At 30.7% G+C, this 7,146-nt stretch overlaps 1 protein-coding gene across 1 annotated transcript in view; it reads left to right on the top strand.

The window, feature by feature from the left end:
• Positions 1 to 218: 218 nt before the first annotated feature.
• Positions 219 to 7,146, top strand: part of LOC134701308 (uncharacterized) — a 43,728-nt gene continuing 36,800 nt past the window's right edge. The window contains exon 1 of the mRNA XM_063562443.1: positions 219 to 371. The gene's annotated coding sequence lies outside the window, so the exon portion shown is untranslated. The remainder of the gene's footprint in view (positions 372 to 7,146) is intronic.

Here is a 7,146-nt window from a genome sequence, read left to right as displayed (position 1 = left end):
TTTATAACTCGTCAATTATGTCAATTTGTGTCTTTAGATAAATGTTCAATCGGTTACTGCACTTTAAAAGCTCAAACAAACCCAGTTGTACGTATTGGAATTTTCATAACATAAACCATTTACAGAATTATATATAATATCTACACGTGATCGACGATACGTAAATAATCGTCTTACAACAAGTTCATAGGTCAATTATCCTTTCAGTCTGCTATATATTTTAGCTCATTTTACCATTTGTCTTCAAAACACCCACATAGTAATAATGAACAAAACGCAGGATAGACGGAGATGAAATGAATGATTGTAAAACAAAGAACAAAAGACGGAACATACTTTCACTTGCATCTTTAATTTCATAATATTTGGAGGTAGGTCATTTTAATTTTTTTTAGCAGTGTTTGTTAAATTTAGTACATAATTGATCATGAAATCTTGGATTCAACAACATATAAGATTTTCGTGTAATTAAGTGCAGATAACTAAAAATATCTAATAGTTTAAAATAAAATGTGCTATCAAAATATATATTTTCCGGAAATAGATGAATAATAAGTTAAGTCGATGCAAACGTTAGATTTTTTTCGTTTTTATTCTTGGAAATGATTTTTAGTAATATAAATTGTAACGCAGTCTTTTCAAAGGTGCAAGAGTGTGTATCATTTACATGTCAAAACTCGATGGTTTTATATTAGATCTTTGATACTAGAACAAAAAACTATTAAAGATAATTAAAAAACACTACGTCAGGCAAACTACCGACGATGAATTCGTCGGAAAAATTAGGCCGTTAAAAGAGGCAAACAAAAACCAACAACACATGGTAAAAGTAGCCAGACTTCAATGCTCGAAATATAGTGGTCTTGAACCGACAACACTTATGTGGTATCTAGTTTCTCTCACTTTTATTGATACAATATATCATGCATACGGGACATCGACCTCTGTACGCAATTATCGTCTTAATTAACCCCCTCATAATCTGTTTGATGATATGATTAAAAGAGAACGTGGATTTAAATACGATCCATCTGAACATATTGATTCTTTGATTAAAATTACGTTTAAAGGTTATCAAGGTAGCTCTAGTAAGATATTTGAATAAAGCCATTTTTTTGTACTATTTTTGATTTTGGTTTAATTCAATACACACACAATTGTCTATGTAGTGTTAAACACTGCTACACACTTACATGTTCAAGAATTGTTTAGTCTTGTTTATACCTTTTTTGAGCACTGTAAATAGTCATGCTATACCGAAAGTCAATGTGTAGACGCATTTATACTTACTAGTAATAGATAAAGGAAGATGTGGTGTGAGTGCCAATGAGACAACTCTCCATCCAAATAACAATCTAAAAAAGAAAACCATTACAGGTCAATGTACGGCCTCCAACACGGAGCCTTGGCTTACACGAACAACGAGCTATAAAGGGCCCCAAAATTTCTAATGTAAAACCTTTCAAACGGGAAAACCCACGGTCTAATCTATAGATAAAAAAACGAGAAACGAGATACACGTATAAATTACAAAAACAAACGACAACTACTGTACATCAGATTTCAGATTTAGGACAAGTGCAAACATTTGCAGCGGATTAAACGTAATGTATTAGATGAGGACTTACTGATAATTTGATCAGTCAAACTATTTCTCACTGAGCATGCTCTTTCGTTCTGGTGTCACATCATTTCCATGGGTTAGAGCTTACACACATGTTCAGTTCAGCAACGTATTGGATGTGGCTTTCCCAAGTCAGGAGTCTTAAATAGAGGATTTATTATTGATGAATTGTTTCCTGTTGTAATGTAGGGACCTTTTACAGTTTTTAATCAGTATGGGTTTTGCTAATATTTAAAGCCGCATGACACCAGATAGTTCTCTAGTAGGATATTTGGTGTGTCTCTCGCAATTGTACTTCATTTACCATTTCCCCTATAGTTGCATTTTCATAATGTTTCATCAATTTTATCATTATCAAGTAATTTCCATCTCATTTGTAATCTTCACCTTTTGCTAGCAGTATCAATTCACTGCGCGTTATACGGTTAAAAAACACAAGCAATTAGCACTTCCGCAATAAGTTATGTAAATGTGTGGTACATATAAACTGAATACACGTTTATTAAAGACACGTTACTAGTGTTAGTTGTGTAACAAACCAAGTTATTCTTTTCATTTCTTTTTTTTCTGCCTTTTCGATGTTCTTTCTTCTTCTTTGAAGATTTGTCTAAGTAAGCAGGGACAAAACAAAGAAGCAAACAATCAATTCGCAACAAGTTGTATTGAGACCGACAATATAATTAGCAGACGTTTAACAAACAATAAGTCACCTTAATTCACTTAAGTCACTCAATTTTTGACATTTTTACTCTTTGAGTATGTTTGTTTTGTTCATACATCGTAGACAATGTAATGGAATTTGATGCGACTGTCATACAAGTGAGAGGTTTAGCTAGCTATAAAACCAGGTTCAATCCACCATTTTCTACATTAGAAAATGCCTGTACCAAGTCAGGAATATGACAGTTGTTATCCATTAGTTTGATGTGTTTGGACTTTTGATTTTGTCTTTTGATTTTTGATTTTCCTTTTTGAATTTTCCTCGGAGTTCGGTATTTTTGTGATTTTACTTTTTTCAAAATATCTATATAAATATTAACATTTAAGGAATGACTGTAGCGGGTTATTTAACAGTGTGCACCACATTTTTTATGTCATTTCGAATAGACAGAAAAAATATTACAGTCATTTGAAAACCATGAAAAAACGTTGATGACGCCACGGTCACATGACTAAATTATGTCTATGGGCTCATAACAAAATAACGTCAGCCAATCAGAAAATGCGTTACATCCAAAATTAAATTATTGCAGAATACACCAAAACTATAAGGATAAGCAGATCTCGTAAAACAAGTTCTCAAATTTGTAAGCAGTATGTGCAGCTGTCACTGACAGCTGATATATTTATATTACATATATATAATGTATTACTCAACTCATGTTTAATGGTTTAAACTATTTTCTGATACTGTTTATATGTGCGTTATTTAAGTGGATCTATTTGAACGCTTAGGTTTTGATATCCTAATTCGAATTAAATGCGTTGGTTCTTTTTTTCACGAGTACGTAGCGCTGTTTGCATTTCAATATAGTTACACGTTTGTTTGATAAACTCAACATAGATACAAGGTATAACATTTTATTAGCCAAACGCATGTTTCCTTTTCAAAAGGTTCACCAATGCCGCGCGAATGAACAAATTTAAGAAAGCCTAAGAAACTGAAAAGTATTGATGACCAAACAGACTAGAAGGGTTTTTTTCAAAATACAGATTATTTATTCCTAGGGTAATACACATTTTGTATTTGGAACAAATGTCTTTTTTCAAATGTCGATTCTTAAGTTTAAAGTGAAAAAAAACAAAAACAATTTAAGTGTTTGATTTGCTTTGTTGGTTTGTTTTTGTTGTTTTGGGTGGTTTCCCTACTACTCCTTCTGTTTTTTGTAATTTTTTATTATTTGCTTTTGTTTTGCTTTTTATGTTGGTGCGATTCAATTGTTTAGTTCTTTTATTTAGGTTTGATTTGTCTGATTTAAATGGCTTTGTTAGAGTCGAGCAGGGAGTGGCGTTTACTTTAATTAAAATCATGATTTATCCCTTAAAAACAAAATTTGTTTCTTTAATCAACGCGACAAGTGTGCAACATACTTTTGTTGTCATTTTTTTTTTGGAATTAGTCGAAAGGTAAAATAGTATAAAATGTTTTTCCAAGTATTTAATTGAATTGCTTGCTGGTGTATACAAACTTATGACTTCATTACAGAAAATTATAAATTACACTCAACAATAAGTTTCAATAGACAGGACATATACGGAAATTTGACAAATCATACTATATTGAATTCGTACATGAGTAAAACTGTTCAATTAAATAAATTGAACAACAGGAAACACATTTCGGTTAATGATTAAAACGTTAAAGTTGTTTTTTTATTGACCGATTAAACATTTTTCAATATCTAATTTAATTTTCAGATCGTAAACTTTGTTTTCTACTACTAATAAAAGTAAAACATACAATACAAAATCCCAGCCTAGACAATTTCTATTATTTTGCATCGAATTGAAGATATTTTATTACTTTTAAATAGTAGTAGTCTAGTCATAAAAATGATAGAAATTTGAGATATGATACCAGGTATTGTTGTAATCATAATAATGTTATTAAATAATTCATATCCATAGAAATAACATTCGTCAATACACAGAAATGAAATTTGTAATCTCTGTTTATCCAATCAATGGTCCCGCTGCGGGGAAATATTGTTTTATTTTCAAAATTATGACGGCGCAATCAACTACGAAAATAAATAATCAGTCCCCTAAAATAATCCGAAACTAAGTATAAATATGCGTCGTAATAACGTTTAATCAAAGGTTACAAAGAAAACAGTGAAAAGCATCTGTCATGTGTTATTAATGGTTTTACAGCACGAGTTCCGTAGAGGCCAATTAGAATTATTATATTATTAATTGCTAGAAGCATCAAAGATTTTAGTATCGTTTAAATAATCATTGTGTACATTGAATAAAACCATCTTAAATCAATATCGGAATAAGTATTTCCGGAACAATATGACCTGCTTCCGTTTCGGATATCTGATTAAGCCTCGATTTCCTAATGTATAATTTATTGTTTCTCAGTATAGTTAGTAGTCGGAATTTTAGTATTAAGGGTATGGTCATAAATAAAGCAACGATTAGGAATAACTGAAAATAGTAAATTATAGTTTAAAAAGCGTTGTCTGTTTTCTAATGTTAGACATCTTTGTATTGTGAACTCAAACACATGTTTTGTTAATACGGAACCAGACAAAATGTTCTGGTTCCCTAATATATTGAAAGGATTTTGGTTCTTCAATGACACTTCATTGATGAGTCAGTTGTAGACATATTTTGCATTAGGTGTATATTTAATCCTCGTATATTTTATAAGTTATTCAAAGAACACTTTCAATTTCGTCAACGTATCGGAGTGTCTGAAGAGATGTTTGGACAGTTATTTTACTTTTATTGCCTTGCAATCTGTTTAAATATCCTGTTCGCTATATAGGTATGATATTTATGATACAATGAAGACATGTGCTTATTATTTTAGAGTATTAATGATTATTTGTATATAAATGTATAAATAAAAATAGACATTTATTTTCTAGCGACCAATTGTTGCTATGTAAAAATCAAAACCTGATTTAAATTAATGAAAAATGTTCTAGAACTGTCATAATCCAAAATTCTAAAAAAGTGTTTGTCAACTGTTTTAGCGTGTTATTAAAAGCCAACTGCCATCTTTTTACCTGCTTTCTCTTTTAGTTAGTTTAATATCTCCTTCTTTTTCAGCGATGGTTTTGGTGTTTTTCATTTTGATGTTTGGGGTGAATCCTTGTCATACACAAATTTACCATCAGTAAACCACGTCATTCTGCTAATCCCACTACTCTATATCAAATTCAAACATTTCTATAATCATCGTGATGCAGATACTGATGCACGTTTGCCATTGAAGTTCTAGTGTTGACCGCTCAATGATTTCGCGCATCTGGCGTACACAAAACTAGTACCTAGTAAATCGTTGATGAGTTTATTCCGAACTTGTCTTTGTTCCTAGTTTCCAATTCTCAGAAACTTCAAGGACTTTATTTTTATTTTTTTCTAAAGGGGTTCAGTTTTTTTTTTCAAACTTAACTATTTGTTCATACTGTTTGAGTACTTTCACCCCTGAATAGTCTTCTAAGCCTAGTATCCTTGATCAGTGTATGCTTGATATTGACGTTGCGTTGGTGTATATTGATATCTACCCCACATATCCATTTCGACATATATTTCATTAAAGTTATACAGATAGATATATTGATAACCAAGAATAACAAAGAATGTAAGATTCTTATCATATAAATCGTTATGTAATTTTAAAATTGCAAACTATTTAAATCAAAATGACCATGAAATCAGTTATTGGATGACGTCACACAAATAATTAGTTTAAACGCTGTTGCGTAAATTCAAATACCAATCATTTGTCAAGTCTAATTAATTATGAAACTAACGATTGTTGCTAGTTTTCTATTTCATACTGATACTACTCGACAGCCTGCTTTCAAGAAATGTTCTAAAGTGACGTCAGATATGATAATTTGGCCGATTATGTACTCTTAATTTACATTTTGAAACGGATTGTCTTGTCCTTCGTGATATACAAATAAAATATTAATACAATAATATACCCCCACTGGTGGTAAGATCAATATCATTTCTGAAAATTCCAAACGCAATTAAAATGCCATGTATAAATTAAAATTCAAGAAACTTAAAAAAGGTGAATATAAAATGAAAAATATAGTTTACCAAAGTAATCGATCTCTCAACATTTTCCAATCAACTTTTTGAAAAGATAGAAGGGTTGAAATCAGAAATTAATGACAGTGGTATACACCAGTATACATTTGGAAAGAAAGTCTTAATGACGAAGTTGTCTGTTTTGTTGTATAGACATCAAAGAACACGACCCGCTGTATTTTAATTCAGCTCTTTTTCAGTGAATTACAATAGTCTGCAGTCCGCTAAAAGCACTTAAGCCAACGTATCGTCTAAATGTGAAAGAATACAATCTTGTTCTGCAAATAGCTGAAAAATACAAGTTTTTGACAAAAGTCTATTTTAATTTTTCCCAAATTATCAAATCGAATATGTTTTTCCAATATATACATGTACACATTTGTTTTTTTTTGTTGTTTTTGTTTACATCTATTGTATTTTGATATATAAATGTTAACTGTAAACATGTGTTTTGTTTAAGAGTTTCAATGAAGATTAGACTAGTCCTTATTAAGTTATCCTCTTTAAATAAAGAATGCATTATCATTATTATTATTATTATTTACATTCGAATGATTTGCATATATCTCAAACCATGTTTTTATGATGAGTATCTAAATAAACACATCCTAGATACTAGGACTAACGTTTTATATTTTCTCCAGACGCGTTTTTCGTCTACAAAAGACACATCAATGACGCTCGATTCAAAACATGTTTAAACGGCCAAATAAAGTACGAAGTTGGAGAGCATTGAGGACCAA

The sequence above is a fragment of the Mytilus trossulus genome, unplaced genomic scaffold (genome assembly GCF_036588685.1).
Source record: "Mytilus trossulus isolate FHL-02 unplaced genomic scaffold, PNRI_Mtr1.1.1.hap1 h1tg000234l__unscaffolded, whole genome shotgun sequence".
Classification (NCBI taxonomy): Eukaryota; Metazoa; Mollusca; class Bivalvia; order Mytilida; family Mytilidae; genus Mytilus; species Mytilus trossulus.
Note: the sequence above shows the minus strand (reverse complement) of the source record. Positions and strands in the feature narration are given on the sequence as shown.